The 14,432-nt window shown below is 49.5% G+C and overlaps 18 non-coding genes across 18 annotated transcripts; all 18 read right to left on the bottom strand.

Annotated features, from left to right (window-relative positions):
* Nucleotides 1-3,847: 3,847 nt before the first annotated feature.
* Trnak-uuu (transfer RNA lysine (anticodon UUU)) lies at nucleotides 3,848-3,920 on the bottom strand. Its single transcript has one exon. It is a non-coding gene; the product is annotated as a tRNA-Lys (tRNA).
* Nucleotides 3,921-3,994: 74 nt separating this feature from the next.
* Trnak-uuu (transfer RNA lysine (anticodon UUU)) lies at nucleotides 3,995-4,067 on the bottom strand. Its single transcript has one exon. It is a non-coding gene; the product is annotated as a tRNA-Lys (tRNA).
* A 74-nt stretch (nucleotides 4,068-4,141) lies between these two features.
* Trnak-uuu (transfer RNA lysine (anticodon UUU)) lies at nucleotides 4,142-4,214 on the bottom strand. Its single transcript has one exon. It is a non-coding gene; the product is annotated as a tRNA-Lys (tRNA).
* A 74-nt stretch (nucleotides 4,215-4,288) lies between these two features.
* Nucleotides 4,289-4,361, bottom strand: Trnak-uuu (transfer RNA lysine (anticodon UUU)). The gene has a single exon. It is a non-coding gene; the product is annotated as a tRNA-Lys (tRNA).
* A 74-nt stretch (nucleotides 4,362-4,435) lies between these two features.
* On the bottom strand, nucleotides 4,436-4,508 carry Trnak-uuu (transfer RNA lysine (anticodon UUU)). The gene has a single exon. It is a non-coding gene; the product is annotated as a tRNA-Lys (tRNA).
* Nucleotides 4,509-4,582: 74 nt separating this feature from the next.
* Nucleotides 4,583-4,655, bottom strand: Trnak-uuu (transfer RNA lysine (anticodon UUU)). Its single transcript has one exon. It is a non-coding gene; the product is annotated as a tRNA-Lys (tRNA).
* Nucleotides 4,656-4,729: 74 nt separating this feature from the next.
* Nucleotides 4,730-4,802, bottom strand: Trnak-uuu (transfer RNA lysine (anticodon UUU)). The gene has a single exon. It is a non-coding gene; the product is annotated as a tRNA-Lys (tRNA).
* Nucleotides 4,803-4,876: 74 nt separating this feature from the next.
* On the bottom strand, nucleotides 4,877-4,949 carry Trnak-uuu (transfer RNA lysine (anticodon UUU)). Its single transcript has one exon. It is a non-coding gene; the product is annotated as a tRNA-Lys (tRNA).
* Nucleotides 4,950-5,169: 220 nt separating this feature from the next.
* Trnak-uuu (transfer RNA lysine (anticodon UUU)) lies at nucleotides 5,170-5,242 on the bottom strand. The gene has a single exon. It is a non-coding gene; the product is annotated as a tRNA-Lys (tRNA).
* Nucleotides 5,243-5,316: 74 nt separating this feature from the next.
* Nucleotides 5,317-5,389, bottom strand: Trnak-uuu (transfer RNA lysine (anticodon UUU)). Its single transcript has one exon. It is a non-coding gene; the product is annotated as a tRNA-Lys (tRNA).
* Nucleotides 5,390-5,463: 74 nt separating this feature from the next.
* Nucleotides 5,464-5,536, bottom strand: Trnak-uuu (transfer RNA lysine (anticodon UUU)). The gene has a single exon. It is a non-coding gene; the product is annotated as a tRNA-Lys (tRNA).
* A 66-nt stretch (nucleotides 5,537-5,602) lies between these two features.
* Trnak-uuu (transfer RNA lysine (anticodon UUU)) lies at nucleotides 5,603-5,683 on the bottom strand. Its single transcript has one exon. It is a non-coding gene; the product is annotated as a tRNA-Lys (tRNA).
* A 74-nt stretch (nucleotides 5,684-5,757) lies between these two features.
* On the bottom strand, nucleotides 5,758-5,830 carry Trnak-uuu (transfer RNA lysine (anticodon UUU)). The gene has a single exon. It is a non-coding gene; the product is annotated as a tRNA-Lys (tRNA).
* A 74-nt stretch (nucleotides 5,831-5,904) lies between these two features.
* Nucleotides 5,905-5,977, bottom strand: Trnak-uuu (transfer RNA lysine (anticodon UUU)). Its single transcript has one exon. It is a non-coding gene; the product is annotated as a tRNA-Lys (tRNA).
* A 74-nt stretch (nucleotides 5,978-6,051) lies between these two features.
* On the bottom strand, nucleotides 6,052-6,124 carry Trnak-uuu (transfer RNA lysine (anticodon UUU)). The gene has a single exon. It is a non-coding gene; the product is annotated as a tRNA-Lys (tRNA).
* Nucleotides 6,125-6,198: 74 nt separating this feature from the next.
* Trnak-uuu (transfer RNA lysine (anticodon UUU)) lies at nucleotides 6,199-6,271 on the bottom strand. Its single transcript has one exon. It is a non-coding gene; the product is annotated as a tRNA-Lys (tRNA).
* A 221-nt stretch (nucleotides 6,272-6,492) lies between these two features.
* Nucleotides 6,493-6,565, bottom strand: Trnak-uuu (transfer RNA lysine (anticodon UUU)). The gene has a single exon. It is a non-coding gene; the product is annotated as a tRNA-Lys (tRNA).
* Nucleotides 6,566-6,639: 74 nt separating this feature from the next.
* On the bottom strand, nucleotides 6,640-6,712 carry Trnak-uuu (transfer RNA lysine (anticodon UUU)). Its single transcript has one exon. It is a non-coding gene; the product is annotated as a tRNA-Lys (tRNA).
* Nucleotides 6,713-14,432: the final 7,720 nt, after the last annotated feature.

A 14,432-nucleotide genomic window follows, 5' to 3' on the forward strand; every position in this document is an offset into this window, starting at 1 on the left:
TTTAGTGATAAAAAACATGTTGCACACAGTAGCCCTAACAAAAACAGACAGGTTCATGCCTTTCCACCTGTCTGCTTTTTCCTTCGTCTCTTTTTTTTGACGCGACCAATACTCCTCGCTGCCGTTATAACATTCAAGGGGAACACCGAGGTACTTTGTCGGTGTTTCCGTCCAGTGCACATTCGCAAAATGGTCCGGCTTTGAAGGCCACCTTCCGTGCCAAAGCCCAAGGGATTTCCCCCAGTTTACGCGACTCCCTGTGACGCTACAAAAATGTTTCACAACACTTATCGTTTCCTCTACACTTTCTTTGTTCGTACAACACACCGCAATGTCATCTGCATATGCCAGCAGCTTAACTTCCACTGCCGCCAAGCTGAAGCCACGTATTTTTTCGTTTTCCGTTATCGCTAAGCACATCACTTCGATGTAAATACAAAACAAAAGTGGACTGAGGGGGCAGCCTTGACGCACAGAACGCATTACGTGAATGGGGGCCCCCAAAGACTTATTAACAATTAAACGTGTTGTGCAGTTCTGGTACGCCAAGGCCACTCCCTCCTTGATGATGGAACCAACATTAATATGATCTAAGATGACAAACAAAATATCATGCGCAACACAATCAAAAGCTTTCTCCAGGTCTATCTGGAGCACAGCAACGCCAAGTAACTCCTCGTCACAACACTCTAGCACACACCGCATCTTGTGAATGTTTGAGCTAATAGTTCTGCCTTTGATTCCACAAGTTTGGTGCTCTCCAACAATTTATTTAATGACACCTTGAAGTCGCGCTGCCAGAACCTTCATAAAAATCTTGTAGTCGACATTGGTCAGCGATATGGGCCTATACGATGTCACCAGTTTAAGTTTTTCCCCTTCGTCCGTTTTAGGAATTAATATCGTATGTGCTTTGCTAAAGGAGGGCGGCAGAGTTTTCCGTTCGTACGCCTCATTGAACAGCTCAGCTAACCCCGGGGACAGTTCTGTTCTAAACGTCTTATACCACGCAGCGGTTAGGCCATCGGGTCCCGGTGACTTTCCAGGGTTCAGATGACCAATCGCGCGTTCCACTTCGCCTTCCGTTATTTTGCCTTCTAAAAGCTTTTTTGTGTCGTCACTAAGCCGCGGCATGCGCTTAAGAAACTCTTCTTTAAAACCCTGTACATTCGCTTTTCGAACTGCAAATAGTGACTGATAATACGCAAAAAAGGCCCGTTCGATGGTTTTATTGTCGCTCGCGAGAGTCCCGTTGCAATAGACCTTATCGATATGGTTTCGGCGTCCTTGCGCTTTTTCGAGACCAAGCGCCCTTTTAGTGGGCGTCTCACCCGCGGCAAGATCACTTGCTCGAGCGCGAACACAGGCGCCTTTGTAACGCTTTCTGTCATACTGTTCTAATTTTTCCTTGACACTGCGCACCTCGTCTTTACAAGTCCCAGGCTCCCGACTTTCTAGGGCTATCAGCTGCTGCAGTGTTTTCTTCAGACTTCTTTCTTTTTTTTGCGCTTCGAATTTTAGCGTGCTTGATCTGTCTATCGCTTTCATTTTCACCTTTTGCTTTAAACACTCCCATTTCTCTGCTACAGTTTCCGTTTTTTCCATAAGCACTTCATTAATGGTCTCGTGCACTGCTTCTAAAAATGGTTCATCTTTTAATAACATTGCGTTCAGTTTCCATAAATCCCAGTTAAAAGCCTTACTCTGTTTCTTCATACCTAAGCGACATACAACCAAGCAATGATCCGAGAAAGACACTGGCACAACCGTGTAACCGCGACACAATGGTATAATGTCTAGCGATAAGTACATGCGGTCTAACCGCGCATGGCTAGTGCCTTGAAATCTCGTGTACATCACTTCGCGGTCCGCTTCAACACATTCGTACACATCGTCCAGGTCATTCTCGCTAATTAACTTATACAACACGTCACTGCTTTTGTCGCGAATGCCCATATTGTTAACTCTATCCCGTGCACTTAAAACACAATTGAAATCCCCTAACAACACAACCCGCTTATCACATTTCGTCCACTGGAAAAGATTCGAAAAAAAAAGGGTACGCTCTTCTACACCATTCGGCGCGTATATGCCAATTACTCGGAATTCAGTTTCACAAAACACAAAATCACAATACACAACTCTTCCTGACTGACATGAATATACACTTTGAACAAGAAGGCCTTGCAATTTTTTTACAAAAAGAACACATCCCGCGGACGTCCCTAACGCATGGCTCACGACTGCATAGTATCTGTCAGTGAAACGACGCACCATGCTCCCGGTCTCCTCCTCCCCGTCAACCTTAGTTTCCTGGACGGCTAGGACGTCGATATCTTGGTCGGTGACCAACCGTAGGAGCTGACTTTGCCTACGCCTAGCCGCCAACCCTCTCACGTTCAGCGTTGCTATGCTGAGTGATCGAAACGATGCCATTGTGACTTCTACGCTCTGAGGAGTAGGCCCGGAGCATGGCGCTTACCTTTCACGTCTAGCCTACGGCTAGCCGCCTCCAGGACCATCCTGCTTGCCAGCATTCTTTTGCTTTGTCTTGTCCGCCGGTCTCTTGTCGGTTGGGATTTTCGGTTCGGGTCTCAGCGTGAACCGCCTCCCTTGAGGAGTCTTTGCAGGCGGCTCCTCGCTGGTTGTAGTCGACGTCTTGTCCATTTCCTCGGTCTCGTCGCGCGCACGCTTTAGTGTGGCCGTGGTGACACTCATGTCGTCCCCGCTTCCGGACGTCTCTCCTTGGATCTCTGCTGCCTCGTCCGCTTCGACTGGCCGTGCTTCCTGCTCGACCCGCACCGGTTCAGCTGCTGACGGGGTGATGACAGGTGCGGTTGAATGCTGAGGAACCTCCGACAACTTGTGTGTGTCTGTCGCTGCCGACCCCCGGCTGTCGCCAGGACCACTGTGCTGCCGGCACCTTCAGCGGCCTCCTCCGTCTCGGCCGCGTCCATGACGTGCTCGGCAACCACCTCGCTCTTCGCTGGTCCTGTCGCAGAGGCATATGTCCTAACACAGTCGGCTTCGACGTGCCCGAAGCGTCTACAGCGGGACCAACGTGGCACCTTGCACTCACGACGGACATGCCCTGTGCCTTGGCAGCGCAAGCACTGCATCGGCCGTCCTGGCACAACAACCAGGGCCAGCTCCCCGTCCACGCGGATCTGGTGTGGAAGGTCCTCAACCATGAGACCACTCTTCAACTTCAGTAGCACTGTCCTTGTGGTTGAGCACTTGTCTGCCATGCCCGGGACCCGCCACCGCTCACGGCTCACTTCCACCACCTTTCCAAATGCTGCCAGTGAAGCCCGCACATCTTCGTCGCTCACCCCGTGCAGCAGCCAGTGCAGCCTAAGCTTCACCTGCTGGTCCTGCGGGTCGACGACGACGCAACGCCTCCCCTTCACCTGGAGCTCCTTCAGGGCAAGTAGGCGTTTCATGGGAGCACCGTCGTTGAAGGTCACCGCCCACAAGTGGTTTATCTGATACGCGCCGAGGCTCACCACATCGGGCAGCAGGCCCGTCGGCATCAGCGCATCCCGAAAATCTTCAACCTTGTAAGGCCTGGCCCTGACGTCTCCGTGTAAAAACACGGTGTTATTAATGAGTTTTCCTTTTGGCAGCTGAGGCAAAATAAACTGATAATCCTTGTCATCCGTATTCCTGTTTCCGCGGCCCATAGTGGCCGCTATCGCCGCTCCGCCGGAGCCCATGACACTGCGATCCGATCAGCTCGGCTGCCGGAAGCAGAATGACTGAGCTACCCGGGCTCGCTCAGATCTCTAACAAGCGGACGTACGAATAGTGGAAGCGTAAATGCGCACGAAAAAAGAAACTGAGCACTCACCCGGGCAGGGGCTCGAACCCTGGACCGTTAGGTTAAAAGCCTAATGCTCTACCGACTGAGCTACCCGGGCTCGCTCAGATCTCTAACAAGCGGACGTACGAATAGTGGAAGCGTAAATGCGCACGAAAAAAGAAACTGAGCACTCACCCGGGCAGGGGCTCGAACCCTGGACCGTTAGGTTAAAAGCCTAATGCTCTACCGACTGAGCTACCCGGGCTCGCTCAGATCTCTAACAAGCGGACGTACGAATAGTGGAAGCGTAAATGCGCACGAAAAAAGAAACTGAGCACTCACCCGGGCAGGGGCTCGAACCCTGGACCGTTAGGTTAAAAGCCTAACGCTCTACCGACTGAGCTACCCGGGCTCGCTCAGATCTCTAACAAGCGGACGTACGAATAGTGGAAGCGTAAATGCGCACGAAAAAAGAAACTGAGCACTCACCCGGGCAGGGGCTCGAACCCTGGACCGTTAGGTTAAAAGCCTAATGCTCTACCGACTGAGCTACCCGGGCTCGCACAGATCTCTAACAAGCGGACGTACGAATAGTGGAAGCGTAAATGCGCACGAAAAAAGAAACTCAGCACTCGCCCGAACAGGGGCTCGAACCCTAGAGCGTTAGGTTAAAAGCCTAACGCTCTACCGACTGAGCTACCCGGGCTCGCTCGGATCTCTCACAAGCGGGCGTACGAATAGTGGAAGCGTAAATGCGCACGAAAAAAGAAACTGAGCACTCACCCGAACAGGGGCTCGAACCCTGGAGCGTTAGGTTAAAAGCCTAACGCTCTACCGACTGAGCTACCCGGGCTCGCTCAGATCTCTAACAAGCGGACGTACGAATAGTGGAAGCGTAAATGCGCACGAAAAAAGAAACTGAGCACTCACCCGGGCAGGGGCTCGAACCCTGGAGCGTTAGGTTAAAAGCCTAACGCTCTACCGACTGAGCTACCCGGGCTCGCTCAGATCTCTAACAAGCGGACGTACGAATAGTGGAAGCGTAAATGCGCACAAAAAAAGAAACTGAGCACTCACCCTGGCAGGGGCTCGAACCCTGGAGCGTTAGGTTAAAATCCTAACGCTCTACCGACTGAGCTACCCGGGCTCGCTCAGATCTCTAACAAGCGGACGTACGAATAGTGGAAGCGTAAATGCGCACGAAAAAAGAAACTGAGCACTCACCCGGGCAGGGGCTCGAACCCTGGAGCGTTAGGTTAAAGCCTAACGCTCTACCGACTGAGCTACCCGGGCTCGCTCAGATCTCTAACAAGCGGACGTACGAATAGTGGAAGCGTAAATGCGCACGAAAAAAGAAACTGAGCACTCACCCGGGCAGGGGCTCGAACCCTGGACCGTTAGGTTAAAAGCCTAACGCTCTACCGACTGAGCTACCCGGGCTCGCTCAGATCTCTAACAAGCGGACGTACGAATAGTGGAAGCGTAAATGCGCACGAAAAAAGAAACTGAGCACTCACCCGGGCAGGGGCTCGAACCCTGGACCGTTAGGTTAAAAGCCTAACGCTCTACCGACTGAGCTACCCGGGCTCGCTCAGATCTCTAACAAGCGGACGTACGAATAGTGGAAGCGTAAATGCGCACGAAAAAAGAAACTGAGCACTCACCCGGGCAGGGGCTTGAACCCTGGAGCGTTAGGTTAAAAGCCGAACGTTCTACCGACTGAGCTACCCGGGCTCGCCCAGATCTCTAACAAGCGGACGTACGAATAGTGGAAGCGTAAATGCGCACGAAAAAAGAAACTGAGCACTCACCCGGGCAGGGGCTCGAACCCTGGAGCGTTAGGTTAAAAGCCTAACGCTCTACCGACTGAGCTACCCGGTCTCGCTCAGATCTCTAACAAGCGGACGTACGAATAGTGGAAGCGTAAATGCGCACGAAAAAAGAAACTGAGCACTCACCCGAGCAGGGGCTCGAACCCTGGAGCGTTAGGTTAAAAGCCAAACGCTCTACCGACTGAGCTACCCGGGCTCGCTCAGATCTCTAACAAGCGGACGTACGAATAGTGGAAGCGTAAATGCGCACGAAAAAAGAAACTGAGCACTCACCCGAGCAGGGGCTTGAACCCTGGAGCGTTAGGTTAAAAGCCGAACGTTCTACCGACTGAGCTACCCGGGCTCGCTCAGATCTCTAACAAGCGGACGTACGAATAGTGGAAGCGTAAATGCGCACGAAAAAAGAAACTGAGCACTCACCCGGGCAGGGGCTCGAACCCTGGAGCGTTAGGTTAAAAGCCTAACGCTCTACCGACTGAGCTACCCGGGCTCGCTCCGATCTCTAACAAGCGGACGTACGAACAGTGGAAGCGTAAATGCGCACGAAAAAAGAAACTGAGCACTCACCCGGGCAGGGGCTCGAACCCTGGAGCGTTAGGTTAAAAGCCTAACGCTCTACCGACTGAGCTACCCGGGCTCGCTCAGATCTCTAACAAGCGGACGTACGAATAGTGGAAGCGTAAATGCGCACGAAAAAAGAACCTGAGCACTCACCCGAGCAGGGGCTTGAACCCTGGAGCGTCAGGTTAAAAACCGAACGTTCTACCGACTGAGCTACCCGGGCTCGCTCAGATCTCTAACAAGCGGACGTACGAATAGTGGAAGCGTAAATGCGCACGAAAAAAGAAACTGAGCACTCACCCGGGCAGGGGCTCGAACCCTGGAGCGTTAGGTTAAAAGCCTAACGCTCTACCGACTGAGCTACCCGGGCTCGCTCAGATCTCTAACAAGCGGACGTACGAATAGTGGAAGCGTAAATGCGCACGAAAAAAGAAACTGAGCACTCACCCGAGCAGGGGCTCGAAACCTGGAGCGTTAGGTTAAAAGCCAAACGCTCTACCGACTGAGCTACACGGGCTTTTGAATGGGGGCCCCCAAAGACTTCTTAACAATTAAACGTGTTGTGCAGTTCTGGTACGCCAAGGCCACTCCCTCCTTGATGATGGAACCAACATTAATATGATCTAAGATGACAAACAAAATATCATGCGCAACACAATCAAAAGCTTTCTCCAGGTCTATCTGGAGCACAGCAACGCCAAGTAACTCCTCGTCACAACACTCTAGCACACACCGCATCTTTGAATGTTTGAGCTAATAGTCTTGCCTTTGATTCCACAAGTTTGGTGCTCTCCAACAATTTCTTTAATGACACCTTGAAGTAGCGCTGCCAGAGCCTTCATAAAAATCTTGTAGTCAACATTGGTCAGCGATATGGGCCTATACGATGTCACCAGTTTAAGTTTTTCTCCTTCGTCCGTTTTATGAATTAATATCGTATGCGTTTTGCTAAAGGAGGGCGGCAGAGTTTTCCGTTCGTACGCCGCATTCAACAACTCAGCTAACCCCGGGGACAGTTCTGTTCTAACCGTCTTATACCACGCAGTGGTTAGGCCATCGGGTCCCGGTGACTTTCCGGGGTTCAAACGACCAATCGCGCGTTCCACTTCGCCTTCCGTTATTTTGCCGTCTAAAAGCTTTTCTGTGTCGTCAATAAGCCGCGGCATGCGCTTAAGAAACTCTTCTTTAAAACCATGTACATTCGCTTATCGAACTGAAAAAGTGACTGGTAATACGTAAAAAAAAATTCGGCAGATAGGGGACTGTGGCGTAACTTTTTTTACTGAGCGACAGGTTAGAAAATGACGCTAAAGATTTGTATAAATTTTATACGCACACATATATATGTTGCAGAGCCGCATATGTGTTATATAACCAGTTGTTTACGGTTACGTATGCAACGTGGGTATTACCAACACCAGTAGCGGTAAGCTCATACGTAGTGCTTATACGTGTCTCGAGAACGCACGCACGTTTCACGAACCCGTGTATATCTGTGCAAGAAGTTCTTGATAGTTCTTGAACAAGGCCATCATCACCGTAATCAGTGAGCACCAGCAGCTGGTCATGACTTCTTATAGTATCCGGTCGTGATCGTGGTGACGAGGGGTCCATGTGTAGTGAAGTATGTGGTATAGTAGAGCTGTTGGAATTCGTGGATGCCTCGGTCATTTCGTCGACAAATTGTCTGTCGACAGAGCCGGCGACATGTCGGAACCTGAAGCCACCCATCGCATTGGTAAGGTATAGGCCGCCGAGGTTGGTAGGCCTGGATAGTGCTACGTAGACAAACATCAGTCGATGGTGTTTGTCGTATTCGTAGACTACCTGGTTGTGTGTGGCCTACGTAGCCTAATCTACAAAGCGGCTGTCAATCAATCTGGCATCATCCTCGGTCAGCATGAGGCCATCGCCCAGCCTCGTAAGAAATGAAGCGGACACTGCGCCGTTCTGATGGACGAAGTGCACTCTACGGTGCGGTGATGTGGATATCATATGTAACTTTCGTTAATGTATTCCTCCGGGGTCGAGCAATGCTTCAATATAGCTTGCTGAATCATAGGAATACAAACGTAATGTTTATTAGACTGCTATAAAAGCAGAGCTGACACTGGAACAACAGACGTTAATCTGATATGACGCCTGTATCATAGGAGTACATATCGTAGGAATATCACGTAGCGTTTATTGCTTTGTTGTAAATTTAGATAGCCAACACCACAACCACAATTGACGTTGCACCGATATTACGCCTGCGTAGGCTGTTTTTTCAAACCAGTTTATAGACCTGGCGTGGCTCAGTGGTAGAATATCTGATAGCCACGCAGAATGCTTGAGTTCGATTCCTGCTGGGATCCTAATTTTCATTCTTTCTATTCGTTGAGTCAATGTTGCCTATGTTGGCTGTCCTTAACGCTTTAGCATTTAAGTAACCAATGTCTGTTCTCGCCGTTCCTGGGTAGATATAAACTGTCAATCAGCTGTGGCGCATACCCGTACACCGCGGCCCATGGTAAACGGGTATGTTCCACACGTGTCTAGTGGAAAGGGTTTGACGACGTACGCGACAGGATTTTAACGTTATTCTTGTCATGAACCGGCAATCATATTCGTCAAATCATCTTACCCTCCCATGCAAATTTTGCTTTACACCAAGTTAAGGAGGCGATCATGAGAGCACCCAGACGTGGGCGGCTAGATAGATAGATAGATAGATACGTAGATAGAAACGCTCAAAGTGCCAGAGGTTCGCTAAGAAATGCTTCGCATTTAAAAAAGCCCCTTCGATGGTTTCATTGTCACTCGCGAGAGTCCCGTTGCAATACACCTTATCGATGTGGTTTCGGCGTCCTTGCGCTTTTTCGAGACCAAGCGCCCTTTTAGTGGGCGTCTCCCCCGCGACAAGATCATTTGCTCGAGCGCGAACCCAGACGCCTTGATAACGCTCTCTGTCATACTGTTCTAATTTTTCCTTGACACTGCGCACCTCGTCTTTACAAGTCCCAGGCTCCCGACTTTCTAGGGCTATCAGCTGCTGCAGTGTTTTCTTAAGACTTCTTTCTTTTATTTGCGCTTCGAATTTTAGCGTGCTCGATCTGATTAGCGCTTTCATTTTCACCTTCTGCTTTAAACACTCCCATTTCTCTGCTACAGTTTCCGTTTTTTCCATAAGCACTTCATTAATGGTTTCGTGCACTGCTTCTAAAAATGGTTCATCTTTTAATAACAATGCGTTCAGTTTCCATAAATCCCAGTTGAAAGCCTTACGCTGTTTCTTCATGCTTATGCGACACACAACCAAAAAGTGATCTGAAAACGACACTGGCTCAACCGAAAAATCGTGACACATAGGCAAAATACTTAGGAATAGGTACATGCGGTCTAAACGCGCATGGCTATTGCCTTGAAATCGCGGGTACGTCACTTCGCGATTTGCTGCGACACATTCATACACGTCATCCATGTCATTTTCGTTTATTAGTTTGCCTAGCACGTCACTGTTTTGTCACGAACGCCAGTGCTATTGACTCTATCGCGAGCACGTAAAACACAGTTGAAATCCACTAACAAAACCACCCTCTTATCACACTTCGTCCACTGAAACAGGTTAGAAACAAACTGAGCTCGCTCTTCTACACTATTCGGTGCGTATACGCATAATACTCTGAATTCAGTGGCACAATAAACAAAGTCACAATAAACAATTCTGCCTGACTGGCATGAAAAACACTTTGCACAAGAAGGCTTTGCAATTTTTTCAAAAAAAGAACAAAACCCGCGGATGCTCCTATCGCATGGCTTACGACCGCGTAATCCTTTATGAAAATGACTGTTGATTTTCCATTGCTGGAGTATGATCGAATTATTGACTTTATTGATTATCAATGATGCCGCAATACTCATTGACTTGCTTCAATACTTCGTCAACAACATTTCTGTTGAGCAGTTCGCAATAAAAATGTCAGTGACTCATTTCTATCGAAATAGCATTGAGGGAATATTTCCTCAATAATATTTCTGTTGAGCAATTTGCAATAAATATTTCATTGACTCATTTCTATCGAAATACCATTGAAATAATATTTCCTCAACATTATTTCTGTTGAGCATTTTGCAATAAAAATTCCATTGACTCATTTCTTTCGAAATACCAATGCATGAGGACGTAATTCGTAAACCATATTTCTCTTGAGCACTTTGCAATAAAAATATCATTGCAATAAAATATCTGGGGCTGGGCACGCCTTCCAGCATGCTAACGTACTTAGTACTCCAGGAGCCGATGGGGTGTGCGTTGCTATCTACGCAGTATGCTTCTTGAGCACAAACACGCTCTTGTCAAAGAGGTTAACCGAGTCTGGGATACCGGGATACTGCCTTCCACATGGAAGTGTTTTGGTGGTGAAGCCCATTCTGAAGCCTGGTAAACCACCAGATACCCTGTCCAACTTCCGTCCAATCTCTTTAACCTTGTGTTTGTGTAATCTAATAGAAACGGCAGGAAGTGGAAGACTGAAGCTGCGATGAAAAAATCCGTAAACAGAGGTGGGTGCTCGAGCCGACGTGAGCCGACGTTTCGACAAGTGGACTTGTCTTCTTCAAGGCTGGAACTGATCAAGACTTCAAGACTGGAAGACTTCAAGACTTCAAGACTGGAACTGAGTAGTTCCAGCCTTGAAGAAGACAAGTCCACTTGTCGAAACGTCGGCTCGAGCACCCACCTCTGTTTACGGATTTTTTTTCATTGTAATGTAATAGAGATCATGGTCAACACATGGCTGATGTGCTACCTTAAAGATTGCTACCTTTTGGCGCCTACGATGTACATGTACCGCCCCGGGCTGTCAACTCAAGATGTACTCCTCCGCCTAAAAGGAGATGCCCTCGACTCTATTTCGGTGCGCCCACGGGATGTTGCCGTAGTGGATATACGCAAGGCGTTTGATGGCGTCCCACATAGCACCATCATGACCAAAGCTTGTGACCTTGGCATTAGAGGGAAAATGTACAACTTTATAGTGGGCTTCCTAGAAGGGCGAATTAGCTACCAATTCGAAATTGGCCAAGACGCCAGTGTCATACGAATCAACCACGTAGGTGCTCGCTCCCCAGGGCTCGGTGATCTCACCCACCCTGTTTAATATAGCTATGTACCAGCGAGCAAGATGCCTTGCGGACGTACCGGGCCCGAAAACGCGGTGTATGCCGACGATGTCACTGTGTGGACACATGAAGGATGCATCGGTGAGCAGGAGGATGTCTTCCGAAGAGTCGCCAACAATATTCACGGCTACGCAACGGAAGCAGGTTTACACACCGCCCCAGACAAAACAGTTCGTCGTCATTCATGATCGCCGATCCAATTTGTTAAACAGGAAGAAAAGCGGTCTTTTAAACTTTGCATTGGTAATCGACCCATAACAAGGAATACTCGATATGCACCTAGAGGAAAACTGCACAGCGGACACTTGGTTCCAATACGTTACGAAGACCAGCAAACAAATCCTGCACGCTTTACGCAGAATCTCTAACCGCACTCGTGTAGTAAACGAACGTGAAATGCGGTGGTTTGCTAAAGCTTTTCCCGTCTCTAGTATCACGTATGGACTGCCGTATAATCCGGTTAACCGTACACAGATGCTCGCGCTCTACCAGCTACTTAACGAGGCCGAACGCATTGTTACTGGGAATCCAAGGTACACACGCCTCGATTCGCTCAAGAGCTGTAGCAAGCTGAGCAACCTGTCCGAGCTCGTCGACATGCACATCCACACACAGGAGACGACGCTTCGGACAACAAATACTTGGCAATACACGCTCATGCTCCTCGGGTATGACATCCACGCACTGCCCATTTCGCCCAACAAAACGGCGTCATGGGAAATTACGGTACTCGCCGATGGCAAGCTCCTTCCACTGAATATGGAGCCTAGTCAGCGAGTGCGGCGCCTTGCCTATGCCAAGAGGCATGTTAAGGCTACGCGTTCCCTCCCCTTGACTGAACGCATCGTATACATGGACGCTGCACTTCCTGCAGACGGTACCATTAACACTTTTTATGCCACTGCGTTGTAGAACCAGACAAATGGAAATCAGAACCTACGCCATCATGTATTAGGAGAAGGGATGTACGGCACCCGAGCAGAGCTAGCGACCATCCGCGAATATTTGGAGTGGGCACTCGAAACGTTCTCGGAAACCGACCCCGTTCACCATAGAGCACTGCACGGGCTCGGGCCTACCCGAAAACCCGGGCCCGGCCGGGCCCGTGGGCCGGGCCGGGTAAAGTAGTTTTCACGGCGGGCCCGAGCCGGGCTCGGGCCTGAGACTCAGGGCTTAGGGCCGGGCCCGGGTTTGAGGTAGCCTGCTCTGGTCGGGCCGGGCTTGGACTTTGCTCCGTTCTTAAAGGGACACTAAAGTGAAACACTGAATCGGTTTAGACGGAGAAAGTGTACTCTGAGAACTCGAACGTCATTCATCTTACCATTACTAGTTTATTAAGTGAGGAAAAAATCAAGGTCAAATTGCATTTTTAAGTTTCGCCCAGAAAATTCCGTGCGCAACGTCACGGATTTCAAACTGTATTTGTTGTATTTTGGGAACTTTGACTCAACAAAATTTCCTGAAACTGGGTATGTTAAAGGCACTGGCAACCAATTTTTAGGGCACCTATTTTCTTTAGCGCAACGGAATGCTAACTGGTCAGAGTGTCTAGCCCCGGAATGGTAACGTGGAAAACGCCGTCAAACTTTTTTAACCAGAATTGTTCTATCTGCGGCGAATATGAAGTCTTATACACACTTGACAACACATGCTGTAAACAGTGAGCACGAGAGTGGTTCGAGCGCGGCGGTTCACTGCGCATGCGTGCACCCGGCTGGACATGGGCCACTGGCGGCTGCGAAGGCAGCGCCGCTTCTGACCGTGCAACTCCATATACCTCGTAGGCAGCGCAGAACAAAGCGGGCATAGATAATAATATACATACTCTAACTTCAAGGACCAATTAGGGCGCGCACGACAGAAGCAAACTACGTGACTACGTACAGCAAAGTGACCGACTTCATAACCCAGCTTCAACACTAGGCTGCGCTAGGCTGCGCGACATACCGGTTTTTGTTAATTTTAGGCACGACTTAAAAATATAAATCCTACGCACAACGCGAAAAGGATGCTGGAATCTGTCACTAAATTTCACGGTCTTTTCATTTCTACTAGGATCTAATCACACGTTCTGCCCAGTTGTCGGTCCCTTTAAAGGGACACGAAAGGCAAATATTAAGTCGACGTTGATTGTTGAAATAGCGGTACAGAAACCTCCTCGTGCTATTTTTATGCCAAGGAGGTGTTTAATTTTAAATAAAATCGCGTTTTAGAGGTCCGCATCACGTTAGCGCACTTCAAATCTCCACACTGAAAGCGGTATTTCGCACGTTGTCACTGTTGCCGTGCTCAACGTTGCCCGCCTTTACTGCGCGGCGGCGTGCACTGGCGGCGTGCACCATTGGGCCATCCGGCAGCATCCCATGCATGCGGTATTTTGTCGAACTTTCTGTCAGAGCGACTTTCACGAGCGCGCATTTCTTACCGAGCCGGCATTTCTTACCGAACCAAAGGCACTTTGACCGTTTCCATTCATCCATCCATCCATCCATCCATAACCCATCCGTCCGTCCGTCCGTGCTTCCATCCATCCATCCATCCGCCTACGTCTGGGCGCTGTCGTGGTCGTCTCCTTAACTTGACACATACCAAAATTTGTATGGGAGGGCATCAGTGTGCGACGAACACGATGACCAGATTATTACATGAATAGGTCCCCGCCACGGTGGTCTAGTGGCTATGTCGCTCGGCTGCTGACCCGAAGGTTGTGGGATCGAATCCGGGCCGCGGCGGCTGCATTTTCGATGGAGGGGAAAATGTTTGAGGCCCGTGTACTTAGATTTAGGTGCATGTTAAAGAACCCCAGGTAGTCGAAATGGGCCTTTTTCATAAGGGTAGTCTGCGCATGCGCGGCGGCGGTGATGACACGCGCGCCATGTTTATGGGGCTCACAGCGTGGCGACAGAAGCGAACTGAGCACCACCTGGCGCGGCAGATTTTCAAATTTTCTCGAAAAATGCTGGCCTCCGAGAATGTTTACCGGCACGCAGTGGGCAACTTCGGAGGCCATGGAACCTCAGTTTCGTTTTCAGCGATCTCCACTAGAGGCGCTGTTCAGACCTGAAAAATAGAGT

The sequence above is a fragment of the Rhipicephalus sanguineus genome, chromosome 1 (assembly GCF_013339695.2).
Source record: "Rhipicephalus sanguineus isolate Rsan-2018 chromosome 1, BIME_Rsan_1.4, whole genome shotgun sequence".
In the NCBI taxonomy this organism is placed as follows: domain Eukaryota; kingdom Metazoa; phylum Arthropoda; class Arachnida; order Ixodida; family Ixodidae; genus Rhipicephalus; species Rhipicephalus sanguineus.